Source organism: Coenobita brevimanus, chromosome 60 (assembly GCF_032717465.1).
Source record: "Coenobita brevimanus isolate Jiangsu-jjx chromosome 60, ASM3271746v2, whole genome shotgun sequence".
In the NCBI taxonomy this organism is placed as follows: Eukaryota; Metazoa; Arthropoda; class Malacostraca; order Decapoda; family Coenobitidae; genus Coenobita; species Coenobita brevimanus.
The window spans coordinates 5,166,480-5,180,277 of record NC_137013.1 but is presented as its reverse complement, the minus strand read 5'-3'; positions in this window follow the sequence as shown (position 1 = coordinate 5,180,277).

Here is a 13,798-nt window from a genome sequence, read left to right as displayed (position 1 = left end):
CGACCCAACTGCAGACATCAACAAGGATATCCAACTGATGAGGCGCCTCCTCGCCGCCTGCACCACCCCTCAACAAATTGGGGCAGTGAGCCGAGTTCCCACCTGTAAGCCCCCCTCCACCAAGCCCTGGACGCCCCTCAGAAACACGGCGCCCCCGGAACCTCCCATCTTACCAAGGGCCGTCCCCACCAAGAAGCAACCTAACCCCAGAGAGACCACCAACCTTATCTCTATCAACCCATGGGAGTTTTCCGCATGTAGCCACCTCTGCCCCATACATGACATCCGGGAGCAGCTAAAGGCCACCTGATGCAAAGCGGCCAACCAGGGGTGCCGCAAAGTATTGGCCATTGAAGATGACCAAGCAGAGGGCACGCCACCCCCCACAGATGATTCCGAAACCGAGGAGACAGAACTAGGCAGCAAGGGGGAGGACGCCTCACCTCAGCTGGATTTTTAGGACCAATGGGGATATTAAAGATGCATGAAGAGAGCATTTTAGCGGTTGTTGAATGAGGAGTTTGACTGGGACAAGGAAGGTTTGGAGCCTGCAGATCTAGTGTTTGGTCCTTGGCCTTTGATTGACGCTGCTACTGTGAGTGAGGCAATAGGCAGGATGCAGATGGGGAAGGCAGCAGGTGTATCTGGGATGACTGCCGAAATGTTGAAGGCCTCAGGAGATATAGGGGTGAGGTTAGTTACTGACCTAATATGATTATATATGAGTGTGTTGTCCCAGATGATTGGTTGAAGAGAGTAATTGCAAATGTATATAAAGGGAAGGGTGATGCCCTGGAAAGAGGAAATTATAGAGGTATAAAGCTTTTAGATCAGATAATGAAGGTAATGGAGAGAGTTCTAGAAGGTATGATTAGAGAAAGAGTGAATATCGATGAGATGCAGTTTGGGTTTATGCCAGGCAGGGGGACCACTGATGCCATATTCATTGTTCGACAGCTTCAGGAAAAATATATTGGGAAGAAAAGGGATCTGTATTTTGTTTTTGTTGATTTGGAAATGGCCTTTGACAGAGTCCTCAGAGAGGTGGTGAAGTGGGCAATGAGAAAGCTTGGCTTGGAGGAGTGGCTGGTTAGGGTGGTTATGGCTATGCACGCACCCAGGTAAGAGTGAATGGAGATTTGAGTGATGAGTTTTCCGTGAACGTTGGTGTGCATCAGGGGTCAGTTTTGAGTCCCATGTTGTTTATTATGGTGCTTGAAGCCCTCTCACGTGACTTCAGAAACGGACTCCCGTGGGAGATGTTGTATGCTGATGATTTGGTGTTGATTGCAGAGAACGAAAGGGAGGTGGAGGAAAGATTCAGGAAGTGGAGAGATGGTATGGGGCACAAGGGCTTAAGGGTAAATTCAGATAAAACAAAAGCAATGATATCTAGGGTTGGAGGCAGTACTGTCAAAGACGAGGGAGAGTGGCCATGCGCAGTTTGCCACAAGGGCGTGGGAAGTAATTCTATCTTGTGCAGTGTTTGTGATAAATGGGTGCACAAGAGTTGTAGTGGTATCAGAGGTAGACTGCAAGATAATGCTGATTTTATGTGTGCGGCATGTCGGGGAGAGCAGGTGGAGATTGTCAGGCGTGAAAGGATTGAACTTGCTGGTGAGTCTCTTGAGTGTGTGGAAGAGTTTTGTCATTTGGGAGACATGTTGTGTGCTGGAGGTGGGGCTGGAGCTAGCTCTGTGGCTAGGGTGAGAAGTGGTTGGAAGAAGTTCAGGGAGCTGTTGCCTCTCCTGACATTGAAAGGACTCTCCCTATGTGACAAGGGGTCTTTGTATGCAGCATGTGTTAGGAGTGTAGTTTTGTATGGTAGTGAGACTTGGGCAGTAAAGGAGGAGGATATTCGCAGGCTCAGATGTATAGAAATGACAATGATTAGGAGGATGTGCAGTGTGTCCCTGCGTGCAAGGCCTGGGAGGGCTGGGTTTACGATGGAAGAGTTGAGAGGTAGGATGGGACTGGAGTGGATTGGTGTTGTGATGAGAGGTAGATTGAGGTGGTTTGGGCATGTGGAGAGGATGGGGGATGATAATTGGGTGAAGAAGGTGAGAAGTGTTAATATTGGGGGTGGGGTTCTGAGGGGTAAACCGAGAAAGACGTGGGACGAGGTCATTAAGTGTGACCTCAGAGTTAAGAGACTGAACAGGAAGGCTGCAATAGATCATGCAGCATGGATAGCCGCCATTAGGTGACCAAGGCCGATGCATGCAAGCATGTTGGAGCCTTCAAAAAGGAAAACGAAACGAAAACGAACCCCCGCACCTCCCCACGATGGCGGGGTCCACCTGACACAAATACGCTCCTCAGTCTACGATAAGGTAAGGCTGAACGAAGTGCAAGCTCGACTACTGGTTGACACAGGAGCAGCCAGATCATGTCTATACCAACACTTCTACTCCCATCACTCCACAACCTTTGGCCCTCTCCTCCCCACCTCGGCCCACCTCGTAGATGCGGGGGATGGCCCCCTGCCTATCTGAAGGGAGACATGGGCCCTCCGTGTCGAAACACACCAACAAGCAACCTCTCAGCATCAATTCATTATATTGAACTCTACCTGCCGTGCCTACGACGGCTACCTTGGGTTGGATCTACTGCAGAAACTCTGAGCCAACATTGACTGCCAAAGGCGGCGGCTACATTTTAACAAGCCGCCAGATCCACCCCCTCAGCCCCTCTGCATGTTGGACACCACCACCCACACCGAACGTCACCCCCCCTCCCCCCCACCCCCCTGCCCCACCTTCCTTCCCTCTAGTGAATCCCTCCTCCCCTCGTCCCTCACCTTCCCTGCTACCATCACCTCCACCACCACCGTTTTCCCCCACCATGAGGCCTAGCTCCCCTTGCATCAACCCGCTGGAAACCATATAGTGTTCTCCCTGACTCCTTCGATGGGTGCCACCGCCTCATGCCTCCTATTCCCCACCTTTCTTCCACCCCATGTCGCATCGGTACGCGTAACTAACCTTTCCACCTCGCCCCTCACCCTCCCTGAGGGACTGGTGGTAGGGGAAATGGAAGAGGCTGAGCCCTGCGCCTCCCCCCTCCGAGCCACCCATCCTTGCCCCCCCTCCCAAACCACCTCTCACCCCACCAAATGGACAACCTTAGATGCCTCCTCCTGGACTTCCAAGACATCTTCTCATTGGGACCCATGGACATAGGCCATATCACCTCCCTGCCCCATGAGATCCACACGATGGAACAACCCATCCACCAACTTTTGCACAGGAAAAATCCGACCCAACGTGCTGAAGAAGACTGGCAGGTCCAGGACATGCTAGATGCCAGCGTGATAGCACCCTCTACCAGCCCATGGTCCTCCCCTGTCGTCCTAGTGGTAAAAAAGGACGGGACTCTGCGTTTTTGCATGGACTACTGATGCCTCAACAATGTAACGATCAAGGATGCCACCCCCCTGCCTAGAATCGACGACTCCCTTGACTTCGTCTACGGGGCATCCTGGTTCTCCACCCTCGATCTCCACTCAGGATACTGGCAAGTCCCCATCAACCCCGAGGACCGAGGGAAGATAACGTTCTCCATCAGCAACGGGAAGCACTAGGAGTTCAACATGCTCCCTTTCGGCTTCTATAATGCCCCCGTCACATTCTCCCAATTAATGGAGTCCATGTTAAGTGGCCTCACTTGGGAGATATGCCTTGCCTACCTAGATGAAGTCATGATCTTCAGCAAGACCTGGGCCAACCATCTCCAAAGCCTATGACAGGTATTTTTCCAAGATACAGCAAGCTGGGCTTAAACTTCACCCATCAAAATGCGTCCTGGCCTAGCACTGTCTCCTTCCTGGGCCACGCTATATCCAAACAAGGCATAGCCTCTGACCCAGAGAAACTCAGGGCCATAGCCGAGCTCCCTCTGCCCCGGAATGTGCACAAGGTAGCACGTTCATAGGCCTCGCGTCATACTACCGGCGCATTATGAAAGGGTTTGCGACCGTCACCAAGCCACTACACGATCTCACCAAAAAAGGGAACCTTTCAACTGGACTGAAGATTGCCTGCAGGCCTTCTGCACCCTCAAAGACAAACTTATCACTGCCCCTATAGCGGCGTTTCCCAACTATACCCTTCCCCTCCGCTTGTATACTGACGTGTCACTAGTGGCAATTGGCACCATCCTGGTGCAAGTGCAAGATGGCAAGGAACACATTACTGCGTGCACCAGCCGCATCCTGAACCAGGCAGAGCAGAGCTACGCTGCCACCAAGCAGCAATGCTTGGGCATTATCTGGGCCCTCGAGCATTTCCGAGCTTATCTAGCAGGTACTCACGTCACCATCATCAGGGGTCACCAGTCCCTGCGATTGCTGCGCCAGTCAGACACCAAAAACATACAAGTATTTCGCCGGAGAGAAACTCTTGAGGAGTTTAATTTTGACATCGCTTACCAGCCTGGCAAACTCCACACTAATGCCGACGTCCTCTCCCAACTCCCTATCAATGCTGTCCAGACTGCCTCCACCCTCATGCAACATTGGCAAGCCAAGGATCTCCCCGATTGGGTGCCCCTCCATGTATTCTCGAAACTACATCGGCACGGCGACTACCTATACACCCATTCAGGCCACATCGTCCTAGACCCCGACACTGCCCTTGACACCCTCAGACACCTCCACGCCAATAACGGGATCCACCTCGGCACCAAAAAGCTCCTCCAAATTTTTTATGACATCTTTTTGTCCCCAAACCCCTCCAAACTCGTGTAGCAGGTCGTGCAATCCTGCAGAGCTTGTGCCCTAGGAAAAGATACCACTAGGACACCTGGCCCATCCGGCCACATCCTGGCCAGCAAGCCCTGGCAGCTGCTATCCATGGATGTCGTCGGCCCTCTCCCACCTAAGTCGGGCTACAAATACATAATCACATTCGTGGACACATATTCCAAGTTCTTAATCGTGTGTCCAGCAAAAGAACACCACACCCTCGCCGTTGCCGACACCCTGACTCGCCATGTGTTCTCGTATTTAGGCATTCCCCAGGCCCTCCACTCTGACAATGCCCTGGAATTCACAGGAAAAGTCTGGGCCGAACTGTTCACCCTCTTTTGGTACGACATTTTGCATTCCTCTCCATACTGGCCCCAAGGAAACGGCATTTGTGAGCAGAGCCACCACACATTACTTAACCAAGTGCAAACTAGAATCCAAGCCATGCAAAATGATGACTGGCCGGCACACATCAAATTAGTGCAGTGGGGTATGAACACCTGCCCCTGCGAGGATGGAATCACACCCCATGAGCGGATATTCGGCGAGGCGCCTCTGCTCCTGCCTCTCCGCCACCACCTGCAAGCACCTGCCAACCCCACCTCCTCCAACCCCCTTCACCACCTCAAACGCAAGCTCCACCACCTACCAACCACACAAGACCTGGCCTCCGACACCACAACTACCAACCCCTACAAACCGGGTGATTTCATCATGGTCGCCACACCCCCAACCCCACACAAACTGGCCCCTTGCTATATGGGCCCCTACAAAATCATAAAAGTCCCAGACACGTACCAGGTCACCATCCAGTACCACAACACCACCCACGCCTACAGGAATCGCCACATACGCCATTTTCAGACACCTCCCATACCACCCTGCCACCCACACCACCCGCCGACTTCGCCCCCACCTCACCACCAGACTCCGACAACTCCTACTCCTGCTACCTCTCCCCCTCTCTGTCCTCATCCAGCACCTCTACCACAACCACCACCCCCCACCCGGACACATTCCCTCCTTCTCTCACACCTGACTCACCCATAACCTCCTCACCACACTCTACTCCGGCCATGCTGCCACCCTTGAGCCCCACACAACGCGACCACCAACATCCCCATCACCCCACACCCCTCCTGCATCCCCTCCCCCTCCACCCACCACCTCCTCACCTTCGTCCTCACCCATGGCCCCTTCCAGCCACCCTAAGACCCGCATCAACCCAGACAACAACCACCCCTGCAGCCGACACCAACGCCAGACATTCTGCCATCTCTCCATCACACACCTCCCATCACCACCTCTCTGCATCACCACACCACCCACACGCACTCCCACAGCCCACTTGTCACCCCCTACACCCATGCTCACCACCACCCCCACCAGGTTGGGCCGTTTCTCCCGCCCTCCAACCAGATACACCCACACACCCTCCCCATCATTGACACCTCCCCCTAACACTGCTCCTCTTGCCCTCAGATTCCACCGTGTCCCATGGGACATCCCAATCACCCACCCCATTAAGCCACTTAGCCATGGACAGCCTCTCAAAAACAAGGTGGTCTCACCTGTCTCCAGTCAACAGCCAGACACCACCTATCGCACCCCTCCATCTCCGCCACCCAAGATGAAAATCAAGCATATTTTCTGGACCCCAGCCCTAGGGCGCAGACGCTGCCTCAAAGGCATGACGCAGCTCCTCCACCTTCTGCGGCAGACACCTTTACCATCCACACTCACAGTGGTCTACTCCCCTTATCAGCAGTCCAACCGGCCAACATTCCACTGTACAAACCTCCTCCACCACCTCACACCCTCGCACCGCACCCCCACCGTCAATGTTTACCAAATCCAGTCACGGGGTCGTGACTTCCACCCTTGCGATGGTGGTGAAATACCCACTTGGCAGAGCAAGCCAGACATCACCACCCCAGGAGGAGAGTACAGGGAGGTGACTCCCACCCCACAAGGAGACAGTGAGGAGGCTGTTCCACCTTCAGACCGGAAATGACATATCTCCCCCATGACCCGACGCCCCTCTTCCTCACAGCCGGACCATCAGGCAGTATGCAGTTTGAGTGCACTACACTCCGACGGAGAAAGCACATGCCAGAACTGGGGTGGGACTTAAAGCAGTCAAGCCCCAAGCAGGCCCTTGGATGCCGTGTCCACCGGATCAGCCTTCACAAGAGGAGGGGACTCCACCAGAGCCTCACGTCCTGCAATACCATAGGGGAGCAGCGGCACAGTACCGTCCTCCAGATCAACTGTGGGAGGAGTGACCACCAGTTCTTCACCCTCTGCCACCCACATTCAGGAGCCAGCATAGCACGTCTCCCAGATGACCTTCGCTGGATCTCCCCAGGAGGGAGGCAGGCCCAGGGGTAGTATCCACTGAATCTACCTTCGAGGGGCAGACCACCAGTTGTCCCCCAGATGCACCAGCCCCCGATGGCAGGAGGACAGAGTTCACCGGACCTGTGACACCAGCCAGGAGACCCACCGGGCCTTCCCCTCTGGTTGTCCGCAGGACAAGTGGCCACCTGAAGGAATGTCCTCCGGACCTCCTTCAGCCACTGCCCCAAGTAGGAACCTGGGCAGTGACCACTGGGCCTGTCTGGAAGAAGAAGTACCCACTGGATCTCCCCCTCATGCCGCGGCATGGAGTTCTGGAAGGGACTGTCAGGGCCGCCAAGCCGGGGAGCAGGTCACCAGTTGCTCCCCCTCCGTGACCCGAGAGGTTCCTACTGAGGGTGACGCCCCTGTCAGGACTACAAATCATAATAGATAGATAGATAAATAGATAGATAGACAGCCCTCTGCGAGCCTGGGAAAAGGAAATGAGGTTGCAAGTTACACTGAGGAAAGCTGACGACAGCGGCCAGTAAGGAGATGATGCAGTTAGCTGTCAGCAGTCCTCTCGTGAACAAAGACCTAGTAACCATACACACACATATACACACATACTCACACACAGGCTTCTTAAACTTTCCATCCACGAGGAACACACGTGATACGTCTCCTGTTTCAACAGAATTTAGGAAAGAAAGCTTAGAAGGAGACAGGCCTCAGAAGAGACAGGTCACAGTGAGAAGGGCTTGGCAATTTGAAAGAGAGACAGACAGAGAGATAGATAGCGGGACGGGACTCTATACTTACGCTCTGTGTGAGAGACTTGTTAATATTTCCAAGACAAATAAAAATAGTCCCATACTATTCTTTACCTCTCCTGTCACTACATGACAAATGGGAAGCTACTCCAAGATATAAAAACCGCTCGTCCCAAAATCTAAAATATATATATATAACTCAACCACAAAGGAACCTACACAGTCTTTTATGACACAAAGTCATTTATGACACCCCTTGCTCGGCCCATCCCTCCTGCAGCAGAGCGAGGCGCCCCTCTCCCCGCTTCTCCTGTACGGAGGGTGGGAACTGCTCCCCCACAGGTACCCCATCAGAGACCAGCCAGGATGAGACCATCCTGAGGCCAGGCATCCTGTTGCTGCAGCACCACCCTCGGCACCGACAGAAGCTGCTGGACTCCCCCAGGGTGAGCGGCCGCAGACCACTCCTGACAGCCTCCTCCCTGAAGTGAAACTGCAACCCCTACCACCCTCCACAGCTGCCGGACTCTTGACGCAGGCGGCTGCAGCCAACCCATGATGGCCGCCTCTCCTGGACGGGACTGCAGCTTCGTGAGGGTGCTGCCTGACCCGCAGCCAACCTTTGGCCTGGGCCTAGTCCCCAGGACCCCCACCATGACGAAGGGCAGGCGCCATGCTGTGTGCCTCCTGGACCTATTCGGCCCTAGCCCCGAGGGCCGCCCCTCTCCCAGGGCCCCTACTGAGAGAGGGCCGCCCACCACTCCGCCCTACAGCTCCAGCAGGACCTGTGGCGATCCCAACAGTGATCTACACCGGGAGCACTCTCTTGACGGCCCGCCTCCTATGCCCGGTCGTCACCTGTAGCGGGCCCCCAGCGCAGCCTAGCGCCCCTCACCACCTGTACCCGTGAGTAAATGACGCTAAGACTGTTGTTGCCTCCCCCCCTCAGTGCTACTGTATGACCCTGTGTGAAACAGACCTCCCCTAGTGTCCCTACTGATGCCCCTGCCCCTCCCCCCCTTTTTTGTGCACTGAACTGTAATCCCAGGAAGATTCACGTTGAACATTAGTGTTCGTATAAAGGCGAGACCCCAGCCAGCTTTGACGTGTGACCCCCCCCCCCGTGCAATATAGTGGATTTCCCCTAAGTATCAGCGTTATGCCTCAGTCCCTGACCTGTCATATACTCCACCCCCCCCATTGTCTTATTCTGGCTATGCTGGGTGAATGCACCAAGGGTTTTACTCTCTGTATCAAGGTTACACAAGAATACTGTGTCACAGTAGTGTCTTCCGTCCCTGTCATGCAAGTAGGTAATAAGCGATATATCTCTCTGTCCCATGTCACACGGGTGTAACATAAAACAGCCTATACGGTGCGTCCTCGAAATAAGAAAGGGATAGGGACCACAAAAACCTTTCGTAATCCGAAATTTCGTATATCGGAACGATTTTCCCCATTGAAATATACATATAAAGGGGGGAATGTATTCCAGGACCCCATTGGACCCCCCCCTTAAACTTTATCCCTCCTATTTAGAAGTATGCAATACACGTATCCAGTACTATACTATTGTACAGACATAAAAAAGTAAAACATACAACTATTGACTGTAGTATTAGTACACTGTACAGTTAAATATATACCTGTGCTGCGGCTGGAGATTCGTGTCATTGATAGGGTGCTAAGTCACATGGTGGGACCCTATTGCTCCTCTGGTACTTTCTCGACTGGTGCAGGTGTTTCTGAAGCTGTTGATGGTCCAATTTCCTCTCCTGAGTCAGAGTATGGTGCTGCTGCTTCTTGACAGCTGGTTCCCCGGATGCTGGAGATGATGCAGGGCGCTTGGGAGGCATGGCAAAAATACGAAACAAGGAAGAAGAGTGAAAAACTGCGTAATGTATAGCAAAGCTGAGAGGAGAGGACGGACGTGACTCAACTGAGAAGCGCAAGAAAATGTGTTTACCAGAGAGGGGTTAGTTCGTTTTCTCGCTGCAAGCGAGCGTAGTGCTGTGCAGTACACCCATTTTGAATTTTTCGTATTCCTCTCATATCGCTTTTCATACCATCGAGTCAGATACTTTCGTATTGTGGAATTTGTCCTACATTCATCGTTTTTGTACCATCGTAAATTCGTACATCAAGTTTTCGTATTTCTAGGTCTCACTGTATCTTGTCTATGTCACATGGATGTGTTATAGTTGGTATAAGGTTACATCTATTTCACGCAGATGTTCTATGGAATGAGAATGTATTCCCAGCCCTGTCACGCGTTGTGTATATCAAGATAGACTAAAGGGGAAGTGTTGTGTTACTCCCACCCCTGTGTATATGTTAATGAGACACACCTGACATTGTATGTATTACACGTGTATTGCAGTGTGGAATTACTCTGTGTAAGTGTAAGGTATATTTCTTTGTACTGGTCAATACTCTGTGTTTACTAGGTTTGGTCACGGACTGTAGTGTGTATTGTTTTGTAACTTGCTTTATTGTTAATATACGTGTGCCCTTGATCAGTCAGTGTTTGGGCTTCCCCTCCTTGTCTACATACTCTGGCCCAGTCGTGAACAAAGTTCCCAAGGCCCGCACTGTACCTGGCCCCAAGAAGTCGGGCCCAGACTATGCCGCATAACAAAAGTGTTAAGAGAAATCCTATGAGATGGTTTGTCCATATAGAGGGACTTAAGATTGAGAGACTGACTAGGGGAGTGTACATATGTGAGTGAGGTGGAGGGGAAGAGTGGGAGGGGGAAACCAAAAATGAAATGGAGGGAAATTTAAGAGATGGGGATGTAAGTCAGAGATAGGGCAGCAAAATTGCAGAGGACAGGGTAACTTGGGGGCAGTTTGTTTGTGGACATCCCTTATGGGCTTAAGACATCCAAGAGTTGATAGAAACTTTCATTTTACTGTTGACAAACATATACTGTACAGTAGAACAATGTAGGTTCTTTTATACATTAGCTTGCAGCAGTCTTCTCATGTTCCTTGCTCTCTCCATATCCTGTCATATTTATTTCTTGTCTCCTTATACTCATACCAAGCTCTTTCACTATACCATCCTCGTACCTTGTTCCATGCTTTAGCTATTCCCTACCACAAGTACCTTCCTGTATTTTACTGGACCTGCTGTTTTTACTTTACATGTATTTTTTCTCCATAGGTGTTAGGTGTTGGTGGCCACCATCCACTCACTCAATGTAGTGCTGCTCTCAGGCGACTGCCCTTTCCTATCTTCGTTCTTTCCATCCTTCCTCTTCTGTCTTTCTTTTCTTCATTTTTTCCTCTACGTTCTGTCTATGTGTGATTACACCTAGTGACAAGCCAAAGAGATTCCTTTACACCTGGAAACCATTTACTATGCTGGGTGGTAACCATATAACCAACTTTTGGTGTCTGGTTGCTTAGTGGGTAATTAGCCCCTTCGTACACGGTGACGCGTTTGGCGTCATTAGGGTCTGGCTGTGACAATACACATTGATGCTTTTGGCGTCATTAAAGCTTAAAAACTTTCGTCAGAGGAAACTTTTTCGGCTGATCAGCATCATTTTTGGAGGCGTCATAGCTTCCCTGCTCCTTGACAAAAGTAATGAGTTGGCAACTGTGGGTCCCGATACCAGCAAGAGAGTGGACAGGTTATTCAGTACCAAATGAGTGGTGAGTGGGGAAGGTACTGCACGGTTCTGTCCCTTTAAATTTCCACTCTTAACCCCGTCCCAGCCGTGCAACATATTTCACTATACCAGTAGTGCTTGTGTATAGTGTTTGGGCACTGTTCTGATTAGATTTGGTGTTTGCAATAGGAAATTTGGTGTTTGTGAAGCATTCCTGCTCGTTATCAGCTGTTGGCCCAATGAAGATTGTGCTACTGTCTCTAATCAACTAGTGCCTCTATCCTACACCAAATGTGAGTATTCAGCTATAAAAAACAGTGACAGTGAATCATCTGAATATAGTGTGCATATCTAGTGTACAAAGAATTGGTGAAATACCTGCAGTAGCTTAGAGAAAGGCAGGAAACTGCCCTACAATCACAACACAGCATGGGTATGCTGTAGTTTTTTTGCATTTTTCTCGAAAACTATGAGGCCTAGGATCACCACTGTGGGCTCAAATGAGCATAGGATAATAAAATAAAAACAACAGTGGTGAGAAAAGTTTTTTGCTAGAGCTCCCCGAATAAAAAAAAATCTGCTGTCTGTCGGAAATGGGTTTTACTTTCTTGCCTATTATTCGAACACCATACCTCATATCAAACTAGGACCTCCGTCATTCGATAGCTAATAAAATTCTCTTTCCAATGATCGTATAACATGTAGCGATTGGTTAGTAAACATTTGACTTATCATGTTGGGAAGTGAGATGTATGCTCCTGAAAGTTTACTCACACGGCCCTAATGAACGTATAGTGTGTGTGTGTGTGTGTGTGTGTGTGTGTGTGTGTGTGTGTGTGTGTGTGTGTGTGTTTGGTTATCGTGTAGAACAAACATCGACGAATAGGAGTATGTGTGTTTTGTGGCAAAATAAATATGTTTGGGTGGTGACAATAAGCCGAGAATACACATTTTTGAAGCTCGCGGTCGGCGGGGGGGGGAGGGAAGAAAAGCTGGCATGTCATGTCCCAGAAACCTTATTAACTTATCCGCGCGCAAAAGGGTTTGGTTGATCCAGTTGCTTTGCACCTGTGTAAGTTTATATCCAAGGGGGGGTTAGGGTTTATTGCTCACGTAATGCCACTCAGGAATGAGTGAGGCTGGTCACTCTCGTCTTAGATGTCATGACTGACTTGCCTAGCCCTAGACTCCTACGCTCCTCATCAGGCAACACAGGATTAGATAATGATGATGAAGATGTGACTTTCTCCAACCCTGGAGAACTCTGTAACATAATTACCCACTCCTTCCGTGTACCAGTATGTTTTCATCAGTATTTAATAGTGTTATGCTAGGTGTTTTAAGGGCGACTTCTCGTCCCAGAAACACCAGTGATATTGCCGGGGTCCTCTTTCGAGACCGGAGCTAGAACACACAACTAGAAGAGCAGGACATAAAAACTCTGGGCAACAACCTTACATGTATATTATCCAAATTACAACCTTCGTACAATATGGATGGGAGTTATACCTAACACACTATTCTCTATCAACTTTGCTGGATAAACCAGACGGTCCTGACTGGTTGGTGGGTATCACGCAGGATACTAGCCAGTCAGAAGGACGCTGGACGGACACTGCACAATGAAGGGTATTAGTTCTCATGAAGTTTGTTACTTAGGCTCTGACACTAGTCTGAATATGTCTCACCATATATCAGACAATGGTAAAAGCATTATGACACAGTACACACACATAGACACGTAAGCATACTACATAGTCACTAGGGCACTAGTTTGGCACTGTACATATATGTATCACGAGCACTACAGTCACTATAGATCTGGGCAGTCACTATTACACCAGACAGGCTGGGGGACTCCAGCTAGGCTGCAGGGGCCGGGTGATCTCCAGGTGTCGGCCAGGTGTTGGAGGGATCCTGTCTGGTGTCCCTTCTCTCAGGGGCCACAGGACGACCCTCAAAGGTGACGTCATCTGCTGGGAGCTGTGGTCGAGCGTGGTGGGAGGCCCCCTACTCGTGGGGCCTGGCGGGGTGATCTGGTCCTTGGGGCTCGGACCAGATCTGCACCTACTCTGGGGAGAAGGTCACTGTCGCCTGGGGCTGGAAAGGGCATGCCCCAGGGTTGTAGTGATGCCTCGGAGAGTCTGGCATCTGCAGTCTCCCTTCCATCAGGCCACCGTCAGGGTCGGACTGCTGCGTCACCTCCGGCAGGAGTCCATCAGGTGGTCGTCTCCCAAGGGCGCTGGCTGGATGGCACACATTTACAGGGGCAGCACAGGACCTCGCCACACTTCCTTTAGGCAGGGAGGTTCCTCCTGGGG